We start from the raw sequence: 14,297 nt of genomic DNA on the forward strand, positions 1-14,297 counted from the left end.
TATTCTAATTTAATCTTCCTGTCTTTTATAATTCACTGACCCTGAATTATAGAATCATTTGTTCTAGAAGTGTAACTGGGCATCTCTTACAGCACTCGTGCAATTCCTCTTATGGCATGAGTAGATCTACCTAATGATCTAGCTATATTCTACTAGGCTGAAAACTTATTGCAAGCAGAATGTCTGCCTGAATCAACTTCCTAACCACATACGAGAGAATTGTGTCATACACTTAGTAGATGCTCAGTAAGTGTTTATGGAATAAATGAAGGTCATACATATTATTTTTAACAGTGTAAAAATTTCAAATATCTAATGATGGGGGCAAGTTGAATAAACTATGACATGCTGGTATAAAGAATTTTGAACAATAATTAAAAGGAGAAACACAGCAAAAGAGAAAAGGTCTGGAACAAAGCAGAAATAGAGTTAAATTCTTAAAACCAGATCCCTTCATACCTCTTCCAAACTTCTGTTCACTATTCCTCCACTTAGTTTGACTTCTTTGAACGGTTCACTGCTCACAAGCCTACAATTCTCAGCCTACTTCTTATCTGAGAGCTTCTGTAGCTCTTTGTATCACAGTACATACCAGAGAAACCAGAGCACAGCTGGGGTTTAAGGAATGGTTGTTGAATGAATGATCAATGGAGAAATATGGGTAGACAACAAGACTTCGGGCCCTGGTCTTGATGCTGGCATCATTATTCTCCTATCTTAGCAGATTTTCTTAAACTGTTCTCCCTGAATCCCCAGGAATCCACACACACACAAATTGTGGCGATTATAATAGAAAAAATATATTTAAACTTATTAGTAATGCACAGCCTCAGCAAAATGTCAAGTTTTTCTAATTTTGCTGGAATGAAATCAATTTAGTGTAACAACACAGCCTCATGCTAATTAGAAGCCTTAACTGGCATCTTCAATTAAGAAAACTGTGAACCATCAAAATCACTTAAAAATAGTATTTTAAAAAATGGGTACATGATCTTTTAAAAACTTAAAGCCTGTTGGGATAAAAATAATTAGTATAAAAGACTGAAAACTGTTTTTAAAAATTGGGATTCAGTTTTAAAATCCGTAAAATGGAGATTGATTGATCTTCTAGGTAAATCTCAGATATTTATATCCTAGGTACAGATTAAAATTACCTCAGTTCCTATCTTTGTCCATTGTTATACCATCAGAAGGCCAAGGTCCTGTCTCTTTGTCTATTCCCAATTCCTATATCAGAGGTTGGGCTATGTTAGTTGCTAAACAAATACTTGTTGACTAGATAACTGAACAAGCTTTGAACACTTTCTGAAAAGGACGAAAAGGAATTATATCCCAGGATATAAGTGAACCATTTAGGGAATAATGATGAGTTAGACCATATTGACTTTTACAAATGGGAACTGTGAGGCCACTTGGAAACAGGCAATTGGCAAGTTGAATAACTGCATTGCTGGTGGGAAGGGAATTAGGTAGGAACTCAATGAACCAAGCATCTCTTTGGGAATGGTCACAGACAGTGGGAACAAATAGGTAGCAAGTTTTAGAAAGAAGAAAAAGAAACACAGACAGTTATTGCCTACCGAATTTATCCATCCTTGCTGCCCACAAGTCTCTTTCTTTAGTTCATGAATGAAGAACTAAAAAGAACATGACCCATGAAGACTGAAGCAAGGGCTCAAAAGATAGAGTTTGTAATGTAAGGATGAGGATGATGATGAGGACGACAATGATGCTTATCAACATTTTATGATCATTTGCTATGTACAAGACACCTTGCGTAACGGAGTAGGGCCTAACGGAAGGAGAGAAGATGATAGATTAAGGAGATTAAATAAAATTATTAAGTAAAGGACCTTAATCTAAGAGGAATCAATCAACTTTAAGTCTTCTTTTCACCCATTAGGGTCAAACAGACCTATATTTGAATACAAGTGTACCAATTACTAACCATGTGAAGCTTGGTGAGGTGCTTAACCTCTCTGAGCCTCAAATTGATTACCTGTAAAAAGGGGAAAGGAACACTTAGTTTACAACACTATTGTGAGGATTTAATGAAATATTATATATGGAAGTAAATTGTTAACTGCTACGCAAATATGAGATTTCAAAGATTAGCTATTCCTATTACTCAACAGTTAGATAAGATGTACACAAACATGAATAGTAAGCAGTGGGTGATTGTGTAGGAGTGGGAAGGAGAGCCATGTGGTAAAAGCTGAGTGTTGAGAGGCGAGAGAACTAATGGGAACCATATCACATCGGGTCTGCAGACCCATTGTCTACAAAACACTTGACTTTTATTTGAGTGGAATGGAGAGCCGGTGCAATATTTTGAGCAGGGCATGAAAGGCATAAAATAATGTGTATCTTAAGAGGATCACTTTGGCTGCTGTGCTTAGAATAGACCGTAGGAGGTTAAGGCAGGAGGGGAAAAGTCAGGAGGTTATTACAGTAATGCAGGTGAAAGATAATAGTGGCTTGGACCAGAGTGGTAGTGGTGGGTTGGTGAGAAATGGCTGAATTTTAATATTTTCTGACGATAGAGCCAAGAGTATTTCCTGACAAATGTGGGGTATGAGAGACAGCACAGATAATTCCTATTCCTGGATTTTATTTTATTTATTTAAAACAATTTTTATTGGAGTATACTTGATTTACAATGTTGTCTTAGTTTCAGGTGTACAGCAAAGTGAATCAGTTATACATATACATATATCCACTCTTTTTAAGATTCTTTTCCTGTATAGGTCATTATGGAGTATTGAGAAGGGTTCCCTGTGCTATACAGTAGGTCCTTATCAGTTATCTAATCTTTATATAGTAGTGTCTATGTGTCAATCCCAATCTCCCAATTTATCCCTCCCCCGCACTGTCCCTCCTGGTAACCACAAGTTTGTTTTCTACATCTGTGACTCTATTTCTGTTTTGCAAATAAGTTCATCTGCACCATTTTTTTTCCTTTTTTTAAAGATTTCACATATAAGCAATATCATATGATTTTTGTCTTTCTCTGTCTGACTTACTTCACTCAGTATGACAATCTCTAGGTCCATCCATGTTGCTGCGAATGGTATTATTTCATTCTTTTTTATGGCTGAGTAATATTCCATTGTATATACGTACCACATCCTCTTTATCCATTCCTCTGTCAATGGACATTTAGGTTGCTTCCATGTCCTATCTATTGTAAATAGTGCTGCAATGAACATTGGGGTGCATGTGGTTTTTGAATTATGGTTTTCTCCAGATATACGCCCAGGAGTGGGGTTGCTAGTTCATATGGTAGCTCTATTTTTAGTTTTTTTAAGGAACCTCCATACTGTTCTCCATAGTGGCTGTATCAATTTACATTCCGACTGACAGTGTAGGAGGGTTTTCTCCGTACCTTCTCCAGCATTTATTGTTTGTAGATTTTTTGATGATGGCCATTCTGACCGGTGTGAGCTGATACCTCATTGTATTTTTGATTTGCATTTCTCTAATAATTAGTGATGTTGAGCATCTTTTCATGTGCTTTTTGGCCATCTGTATTTTATTCCTAGATTTTCACCTAAGCAACTGGAAAGCTGATTGCCATCTTCTGAGATGGAGAAGCAGCCAATGGCCTAAGCTTGGATAGGAACGATCAGGAGTTTGGTTTAGGACATGTTGAGTTTGAGAGGTTGGTTTGGTATCCAAGTGGACATATCAAGTTGAGAGCTGAATTTTAATCTGGAGTTTGGGAGCTAGGTCTGGGCTAGAGACATAAATTTGGGCATTGCTGGCATGTAGATAGACGGTATTTAAAGAGATGCAGTGCAGCAGACAACTGCTCTTTTCCCAAGATTGATTTCACCTTGTTTTAGCCTAGGTCTAAGAAGTGGGGTTTTCCCTAATTTCTCTTCCCTCCATTCTTCCTTCTACCTCTGCTCTACCCCAATAACTCCATGATACCTCATAGGATAGAACCATCCATTCACATCTTAGGTCCCTTGTACTTTGCTGGTTTATTTTTCTGTCTCTACTCAGCTTTCCCAGTGCAGTGACTGCCACATGTTGTTGGGATTTTGGTCCAAGCCACAGAAGAAGACAGTGAAGCTAAGTGATGCAGGAAGTAAACTCATGACCTTAGATTCGGGAAACTGGTGCACCAACCACTGAGAAACCAGAGATGGAGGATTTTTGCACAAGCATGAGCAGAGTATAAATCAACATCTCTGCCTTCAACAAAATCCGCATCGTAAGTGCAAGTTTATTTACTCTGTATATTCTGTGGGACAAATGCTTGGTATTTATTCAGAGAGGATACTGGAGAACCAGGAGAATTGTCTTTTGCTTTCAAGTAGTGTATACTTTAGAGGCGGAGGTCAATGCTTATTCATGAGAAACCATATCACGTACTCAGGAGAAAAGAAAGGGATGGATGGAGGGGTTGCTGAGAAATGAATTACTCTTATTTGACCATCACGTTCTAGAATAAATGTCAGGCCATCTGGAAAGTCTTCATTAATTCCTCATAAGAATGGTCAATAGATCCATGATCCTCCAGAGGATACTCCTATTATTTTATAAGATTTATTTTATTATTGCAAAAATAATGTACCTTCTTTGTAAAAAAATCATAAAATAAAAATAAACAAGAACAAAAACACAGAAAATTTCATGACCAGAGACGACTGTGAGATCACCTTTTGGGTATTTTTTTCTATGTATTTACTTATTTTACAAAAATGAGATCACACTGTGCTTCCTTGTCGCCTTTTCTCTCACTTGACAATAGAGCTGAAGAATTTTCCATGTCGTAAGCATTTGCCTACAACATCATTTGCATATCTGCCTATTATCGGTGTCATGACTATATTATGAAGGTGATGGTGGGCTTGGGGCTTGTTTCACTTTATTTTTCCTCAGCATCTAGGACAATGATGGGTAACAGGATGTTCTTACAATCACAGAATATTAGAGAGCTTAAAGCTCCCTCAGGCATCATCTAGTTAATTTCCTATTTTGCAGATGGAAAAGTTGGGACTCAATGTGTTAAATGGATTGGCAGTTCAGGTGGTCAGAAAGCTGCAGAACCAGAATCAAACCCAAGTGCCTGGACTCCAAGCATCACATCCTTTCACTACAAAGTTCAGACTCAGAGTAAACCCAACATCTGTGAAACAGACATGCAGTAAAAAGAAAAGGGTATACTTGGGCAGGAGAAGTTTGGGGAGGAAAGGTCTCTTGTGGTCCTTTTGGAACTTTCAGTTTTACTTCAAACCCTGAGATGTCAGAGGTTCATAGAAGGGTGAAGTTGCAGCATGAGGTACAGGGAAGAGGCAGCTTGAGGAAAGAAATTTAGGAGCTCAGGTTTGCAAAACCCACGATTGTGCAGTCACTCAGCTCCAGCCAACACCCTGAAGGATGCAACAAAGCACTAGGAAAGTGAATGGCCACCCAGAGTCTCAATTCTGGTTGCACACTATATCTGAAGGGCTCCCATCCCTCAGCACTGTCCTCTAGGAAGCCTAATAACATTTCAACTTTGCTCTTGGTCAGGAATGGTTTTTCAGTTTTGACTTTGACAAGCCAGAATGTTCCTGACTTCCCAGAATCACTCTCTAAGCCTCCTTGCTGTGGAGGAAGGAGAGTGGTGCTCAGAAAGCTTCAGAACATATTCAGCTGTGAGTGAAGAGCAAGGAATGCTGGGAGTTCCAGCCTGCTGTTGACATGACACCATCCTGCCAAATCCTCTTCATATTTCCACTGGTGTGATTGACCTGAAATGCACATGGGCTGCGCCACTTCTTCCCTAAAACCTTCCATGCCCTCAGGGTAAAGTTCACACCCCTTTGTGTAGCATTCAGGACCCTCTACCACCTGACATTTGCCCACCTCTGCCTCATCTCTGCCATTTTGTCTTCAGCAACACCAAACTTCCTATGGGTTCCTGTACAGAACCATCCTATTTTTTTCATCCAGTTCCTGCTTTCTGGAGTGTGCTTCCTCTTCTTTTATCCAGGGTTAATCTCACTTAGCTAGATTTTGTACCCTCTCTGTCTACTTAAGTAACTCTAAAATTCCGTAATCTGTGATAATGTCTGAAATATTCTCGGGAATTTTCAGTCAAATGATTGAACTTCATCCTAAGTCTTATACTCCCATCTGGGATCGGTGCTCTTTCACTCAGTGGCACATTCCAGATGAGATCAGGTGCGTTCAGGGTGGTCACAGAGTGGTGGCACATTCCAAATCACTGGACACCTGTGGGGAGCAACAACTTGCCAGACTTAGAATCTAAACAGAACCCTATTGTTTATTTTTCCCAGCTGCAAATTATCTGGATGGCATAGACGGTTTTCTCTAGTCCTGCGCTTAGAATATTTACTTAAATACTGGCAGTGATAAAATTGTGGGAAAGAAATTGCACATTCATCAAAAGTAGGCAGCCTGATAGAAGTGCATAAACATGGTAGTCATCTCAAAGTTAAATTACCATATGTACATGGTTGGCTTGTCATTTATGTACTTATATATTTGTATACCCATCATCCTTAATCACTTACAAGAATGAATGTGTGCATTTAAGAACAAATGTTTGTGACATAAGCTAATGGCTAATTGAAAATTTCTTAGAGGAGAAAGCTAGAAGACAATACCAAAAAGGACAAAAGCTTTGTAGAAAGAACATCAATACTTGCTAATACCATACAGTTTGATTTTAGCTCAACCTAAAGGAAATTCCTGCTGAAATGCCTGAAAATTATTATTTTTAAAGCATGCAATACCTAGCAAAGAGAGACAGCTCATCTTGTCAGAAGGAACACTGAATTTAGCATCAGGAAACTTGAGGCCAACTCCTTGCATAGCCTTTTCTGGGTGTGTGATCATAAGAAATTCATGTAACTTCTTCAAGTCTATTTCCTCAAATTTAATCTGGAAATAATGCTGCAGCCTTGCTATTAGATTTGAAAAACACAAAATACATGAACTTACGTTGAGGTGCTAATTAAATCTCATTTGCATTAATATGTTATTTTTCTATTCCCATCTGTAACATAAAAATCAGGGTCATAGAATCCAAAAATACTACTGCTACTAACACTGTTACAACTGATGCTACTATTATAGCAACAATAACAACAACTACTATTACTAGCTGATATTTATTGAGAGTTCATTATACATCTACATTGTTTCGGCATTTTACATGAATTAATTATTTATGTCTCTTAAAACACCTAGGAAGTGGCTACTATTATTTTCTCCATTTTATGAGCAAGCAACTGGAGACCCAGAGAAGTTAAGGAACTTGCCTAAGATCACACAGTTAGTAACTGCAAGACTGGGATTTGAACCCAGGCTTAAACTCCAGAGTTCTAGCATTAAGAATGATACTTTCTTCCCTACCTAAAAATAATAGTAAAATTACCTTACCGTTGGATTGTTCTTCGTTCTTTCATAGAGATAATCTCATTTTATCCCTCCAGCAGTCCTTTGAAATAGAGGTTATTATCTTTTACAGACATGAAACTTGGGTCAAAAAGATTAGGGGAGGGCTTCCCTGGTGGCGCAGTGGTTGAGAGTCTGCCTGCCAATGCAGGGGACACGGGTTCGAGCCCTGGTCTGGGAAGATCCCACGTGCCACGGAGCAACTGGGCCCGTGAGCCACAAATACTGAGCTCTGTGCGTCTGGAGCCTGTGCTCCGCAGCAAGAGAGGCCGCGACAGTGAGAGGCCCGCGCACCGCGATGAAGAGTAGCCCCTGCTTGCCGCAACTAGAGAGAGCCCTCGCGCAGAAACGAAGACCCAACACAGCCAAAAATAAATAAATGAATAAATAAATTAAAAAAAAAAAAGATGAGGGGATTAGCCCGATGTCACCCTGCTCCAGAACAGTAAAATCAGATGGCTGTCCCACTATGGTGGGAACTAAGAACCTCTCCCATCCTGTTTCTGGCTCTATTCTGCTTTTGCAGGCGTGTCCCCCATTGAATATGCCTTCCACGAAGACCCCAGCTGAGTCCTGGTGTGTTTTTATTTGTTTTGAAAGCTCTCTCTTCTCTGTCATTCTTTCCGGCACTGCCTGCGACGCGTGAGACTACTTGTTTCTTCAAGCATCATATGGTTCTGCAGAGCTTAGACGGAGTTACAATGGACTTCCAGATCAGATGTCATTGGAATTTAAGGGAGTCATCCTGAGAGGAACACTCCAGGTGAAATGAACCTCTGAGGTCAAAGGTCACCTCCTCTCCAGACTCTGAGCTCACCACTTATCCACACTTCCTCTGAGGGAAGCACAAGTTCCTCCTTAAATAGAGCCTCCACGATGTCATTGCCCTCTGCAAATTTTAAGCGTGCACTCTATTTTCTGTTGTCTGCAGTTCTGAATACTCCATGATCTGGCCTTGATTAACCTGCCTAAGCCTGCCAGCCTTTTGTCTCCCAGTTATGTCATCTTTCTCTGCGCTTCCTCAGAACCCTGCGCTTAGGATGTTCCTTCAATTAGAACCCTCTCTTTAAATGCTTGGCTTGGCTAACATAGTCTCAGCTTATATGTGACCTTCCTTGACTCCCTGAACCATTCCTCTGCTCTTCCATGTCATGTAATCTCTTTAAAAAAGGATGCTCTTCTCATTTCAGCATTTGTTACATTGCCTTGAGATTGCCTGTTTAATTGTCCATCTCCTGAACTATACAATGAGCTCTTTGGGGACAGTGGGTTTTGGTATCTCCTATAATGCCTGCACATAGTAGTTGCTCAATAAATAGCTGTTGATTAAATGCTTATTTCTCTTTCTGAAGTCACCAAATACTTTGAAAGGATCTCTTATTGATGTTCTTGCCTTCTAGACTGTGAGTTTTCTGAAGACATTCTGCCTTATTCAGTGCTGCATCTTCAGTGGCTGGCATGGAGGAGGCACTCAGTAAATGAGGAACTGACCAGAATTTCAGATCCTCTAATCCTGCCCATCAGCCTCTCCACAGCCTGCCCTGCCTCTTCTGAAATGCATTCCTCTCCACAATTGCTCCATCTTCCATTTTCCCTTTATTTTTAATGACTTCACTTGTGGTTTGATCTACATAATTTAGCATTTGCTTATACTATTTGCTCTCACTTTTCCTGTGTTTTATGTGTTCGTATCCCTCCCCTGCTAATGAAAATAAGTGAAAGCATAAATGGGATAATAATTTTTTGTATTATTATAACTTTTACCCACCTTCTTCTTCATATTTCAAAAATTATATACTCATCAGTGGTAAATGCCCACATTTAATGAGCTCTTAAAATGTGCTACTTGTGAGTGCTTTTCAGACAGATTACGTCGATCTGCACAAGAACATGAGAAGTAGGCACGGGGGAAACTGAGTCTTAGTAAGGCTCTGTCTTATCCAGGTGGTGAATGACAGAAGCAGAATTTAAATACAGAGCCCATGCTTTCAACCATGTCTACCTCTGCACCATTGATAATTTAGAAAAGAAGGCGAACAATAAAAATAGTATTAAGAGCACCCATAGTTCCGATCCACTACTAGAGGCAGCTACTGCTACCATTTTTGTACATGGCTTTTTTGTCTCTGCCTATGGTAAACAGCCTCTAGCTTGACCCCCACCTCCAGCCATTCACTCCCTTGTGTACTCCCCTCCTGTTGAGTGAGGGCTAGATCTAGTAACTCACTTCTAATGAACAGAATAAAGCAGAAGCAATTGAACATAACTTCGGAGATGAGGTTATAAAAAGACTGCAGCTTTCATATTGAGTCTCCTTTTCTTCTTCTCTCTGAGATCGCTCATTTGGGGAGAAGCAAACTGCGTACTGTGAGCAGACCTATCGAGAAATCCCTGTGGTTGAGTAACTGGTGACTCTGATCCACAGCCAGCAAAGGCCTGAGGCCTGCCAATAGCCAGATGGGTGAGTTTTGAAGCAACTCCTCTCCCGTCGAGCTTGATGATGGCTGCCCCATCAACACACGAATTCTGGCTTTTGTGTGTGAGAAAGAGCGAGCAGAGGCAGTCAGCTCAGCTGCGCTTGGTGCCCTGACCCAGCGGCTGTGGGATAAACAAATGTTTGCTGGCTTAAAGTGGTAATTTGGGGGGTATTTTGTATATATTGCAATAGGTAAATAATACACAGTCCTATAGACGTTTATCTAAATATGGTTGATCATCTATGTTTTACTATTTATCACAGGTCAATATTTAATTTATTGAGTGAAACAAGCTGATAAACCTTGCTAACAGGCTGTAAAATTCTTTTTTTTTTTTAATTGTGAAATATAGCCACATACAGAAAGTACACAAGGCATCCACGTGCACCTGAAAGAATCATACACAAGCACCCTGGTCCCAATTTCAGTGTATTTTATATTTTAAATAAAATAAATCTGCAAGGTATATGTAAAATCAGTCACGATATCATCTCCAAAGAGAATATAAAAGAGAAGAGAAGAGAAAAGGCAAGCTAAAGAGAGGGTACCATTTCAGGATGGTTTAGGAATCAGGGTCTCTGAATCTTTCTTTTGTAAAATCTTTCTTATGCACTTTTCTTTAACTGTCTAAAGAGGAAAAGCTTAACTTTGTCCTCGGGAAGAAGTCTAGGGATTGTGCCATAGTGGAGCGTATATAATATGTGGGACAGAGTGGGGCCTCTGTACAAAATTGATAAAGGAATGAGTGGACTTGGAATTAAGAACATGGATTTGAGCTCCTTTTCAGCTGATTGGAAGTGAGTGATGTCATCACTTAACATATATGAGATTTAGTTTCCTCATCTTTAAAATGGGGACATGCTCATGAAGTTGTGAGGTTTAAAAAAGATAGCATTGTCTATATGAGGCCCGTTTACAGTGTGCTCAGCATATATAGCAAACCCTCAATACATCAATTACTCTTGAGTAATAATTCTGATTTCAGAACACCATCAAATATTGATTTATTACTATATAAGACTTAAGTAAACATATTTAGTTTATTTTATTATTATAATATTTTTTGGCCACACTGTGCAGCATGCAGGACCTTAGTCCCGTGCCCCTGAAGTGGAAGCACAGAGTCGTAACCACTGGACTGCCAGGGAATTCCCAACATATGTATTTTAAAATATCACAACTTTATTTCTTATTAAATGATAAATGTTCATAATGAAATAATTTTAAAGAATATTTTTTTTAAGTATGAAGAAGAAATCAGCAAATCACTTCAGAATTCCACCAGCAAGAAATAACCAACATTAACTCTGGTGGACATCATTCCAAACATCCCTGTGCATATATGGATGGGTTGGAAGAACAGAGGGCTAGTTAGGTAGATAAAAAGCTAGCTAACTAGTTAGAGATCATAATGCTTTTTAAAATAAAAACGTTGTGTAATTACACTTGATTGTAACTAAAGAAAAATGAACTGAAGTGAAACTGAAGAAACTGCTGAAATTTAGATCATGTTTCTTTTTTCCTCCATTGCCAGTGATAGTATTTCCTCAAATATCTCTCTAAGTAGGGTTAAGTAAAAACTTGATGAGATCAAATGTTTCATTTTTCTCTTTTAATATACATCTTCCAATTTTTCAGGCAATACTAATTAAAAATAACCTCCTACTGTAAAAGATAAAGTGTTTTTTGAGAAACCTCCACACTGTTTTCCACAGTGGCTGCACTAACTTACACTCCCACTGACAGTGTACGAGTGTTTCCTTTTCTCCACATTCTCACCAACATTTGCTATGTGTGTTCATTTTGATGATAGCCATTTGACAGGTGTGAGGTGACATTTTATTGTGGTTTCTATTTGCATTTGCCTGATGATTATTGATGTTGAGCATTTCTTCATGTGCCTCTTGGCCATCTGCATTCCCTCTTTGGAAAAATGTCTATTCAAGTCTTCTGCCCATTTTTTAATCGGGTTGTTTGTTTTTTTTATGTTAAGTTGTATGAGCTGTTTATGTATTTTGGACAGTAACCCCTTATCAGTCATATTACTTGCAAGTATTTTCTCCCTGGCAGTTCCACTCCTGAGTATATATCTGAAAAAAACCAAAAATGCTAATTCAAAAAGATGCATGTACCCCAATGTTCATAGCAGCACTATTTACAATTGCCAAGAAATGGAAGCAACCCAAGTGTCCATAACAGATGAATGGATAAAGAAGATGTGAGATATACATTCACACACACACACACACACACACACACACACACACACACACACACACACACTGGAATACTACTCAGCAATAAAAAAGAACGAAATTTTGCCATTTGCAGCAACATGGATAGACTTGGAGGGCATTATGCTAAGTGAAAAGTCAGACAGAGAAAGACAAATACTGTATAATATCACTTATGTGGAATCTAAAAGATACAACAAACTAGTGAATATAACAAAAAAGAAGCAGACTCACAGATATTGAGAACAAACTAGTGGTTACCAGTGGGGAGAGGGAAAGGGGTGGGGTAATAGAGGGGTAATGAATTAAAAGGTACAAACTATTATGTATAAAATAAGCTTCAAGGATATGTTGTACGACACAGGGAATATAGCTAATATTTTCTAGTAACTATAAATGGAGTATAACCTTTAAAAATTATGAATCACTGTATTATACACTTGTAACTTCTATAATATTGTACATCAATTATACTTCAATAAAATAGAAAAAGATAAGTGATTCATCCTCTGACTTTCTCCCACCTCCTTTCTTTAGTCCTGAGTTTTGTTACTTTTACAATTTTAAAGTTAAAATGATTGATAACACATTGTGTTCACCAATCAAAAATTTTGCTGTTGTGCTGTTGTTTAACCTTATTTAAATGAATGTGATCCCCATAACTAGTTCTTTGAACTATAACTTCTTCACTCTAGAGGTGTGTGTTTTAATAAATTCATCTTGCGATTGGATTAGTCTTCCAGTATATTTTGCAAGAGGGCTCATATAGTTTCTGAGTTCTTTCCTGTTTCAGAATGTCTTCAGTTTTAATATTCTTGACTTACATTTGCCTTTAGTCAGGGCTTTGGGACATAAATCTGATTTCTTCTCGAAGAATGTTGCTGTGGTGAAGTCTGAGACCAGCTGGATCCCACCTCACTCCCTTTTTATCTGTCTGGATAAAGTCTTCCTCTGTAGATAATGTTGATCAGGATAAGTTCAGTGCCTCCTTGTAAATTGTACTGTTTTTTTCTAGTATATTAGTTTCTTATGATTTGCAGATTTAGTATTTTTCTAGTATCACAAATATATATGAAATGACATCTCTGAAACACTCTCCCATTTGTTAGTTGCTCTCCTTAAAAAATATAAATGATTCTTTATGTGGGCCAACTTTGAAGTCTATTTATCATCCTCTGTAACTGATTTGTTCATTTATCTTTTTCCTTTGCATTCACTGTGAGGTGCTAAAGCCTTTTCTTTTTGTCATTGTTTGAATTTTTAGTTGTGCCTAGTCTGTTCTCCACGGTTTACATTTATTTGTTTGATCCATAAGGATGCTGCTTTGACCTGCAATTGTTTCCTTAACCTGGTAATCTGCCTTTTCAACCCAGCATATTGCTTCATCATCTTGTTTTTGAGTCTTGTATAAATGACTCCATACTGAGTTTTTTATTGTTCTTTTGCAGATTGTCTTTCCTTTCCCTTTTGTGTTCTAGAATGCTTGCATAGTTGAAATGCCATTTTCTTCCCTTTTTTCTCACGCTTAACATGGAGAGCTCTGCCCAGATCTTCTCTTTGCTCTGATCCAATGTGGAAAGATACTATTATTCCTTTTTGGCTTTGTCTTTGATCAGGTGGTCTTGCCTTGTTACTTTTAGTTAAATTGATCAGGCTGAATGTTTCTTTCTGAACACTCTTCTGGAATCAGAGGATGCAGGGCATGGGCTGAGAGCTTGGCTGAAGCTTCTGGTTGACCTGACATGGGTTTTCTTCTAGGGTCCCACAAAGTATCCTGTTCTGGGGCCTTCCACCGGCCATTTAGGTGTGTCTCCTGTTCATCCCACCATCTCAGCATGAAGCCACAGAAAAAGCTGGTCCCCAGTGGCTCTTCCTGTTTCTGTTGAGTCCTCTGTGCCTCACCAGTATTTTATTTTCATTGCAAGTGTGATAACTCTTGTTTAGTGTTATTTGTCATATCGTGTTACGCCCCTGCCCAAAATCCTCCCAAGGCTCCCGTCTCACTCACTCAAAGCCATAGTCCTCCAGTTTTTACTGGGCCGTCAGCGTGATGCCCCCGGTACCCCCATCCCAACCCTTGGCTCCCTGGGCTTAAGCCACACTGGCTTCCTTGCTGAGCTTCAAGTGTGCCAGGCCCACATCTTCCTTAAGAAGCTCCCAGCAGTGGTTC

The 14,297-nt window shown here is 38.9% G+C and overlaps 1 long non-coding RNA gene across 50 annotated transcripts in view; it reads left to right on the forward strand.

Moving 5' to 3' along the window:
- LOC109549452 (uncharacterized) overlaps positions 1–14,297 on the forward strand; it is a 396,771-nt gene that overhangs the window by 345,493 nt on the left and 36,981 nt on the right. For 47 of the 50 annotated variants that reach the window (XR_012327382.1, XR_012327365.1, XR_012327383.1 and 44 more), the window contains 3 exons: positions 4,009–4,219; positions 8,017–8,179; positions 9,751–9,877. The exons of 1 other annotated variant lie outside the window; for it this stretch is intronic. This is a non-coding gene — a long non-coding RNA (uncharacterized lncRNA). Of the gene's footprint in view, positions 1–4,008; positions 4,220–7,942; positions 8,180–9,750; positions 9,878–14,297 lie in introns of all 50 variants that reach the window. 2 more of the 50 variants (XR_012327357.1, XR_012327380.1) reach the window with 2 other exon arrangements.

The sequence above is a fragment of the Tursiops truncatus genome, chromosome 17 (genome assembly GCF_011762595.2).
Source record: "Tursiops truncatus isolate mTurTru1 chromosome 17, mTurTru1.mat.Y, whole genome shotgun sequence".
NCBI lineage: Eukaryota > Metazoa > Chordata > Mammalia > Artiodactyla > Delphinidae > Tursiops > Tursiops truncatus.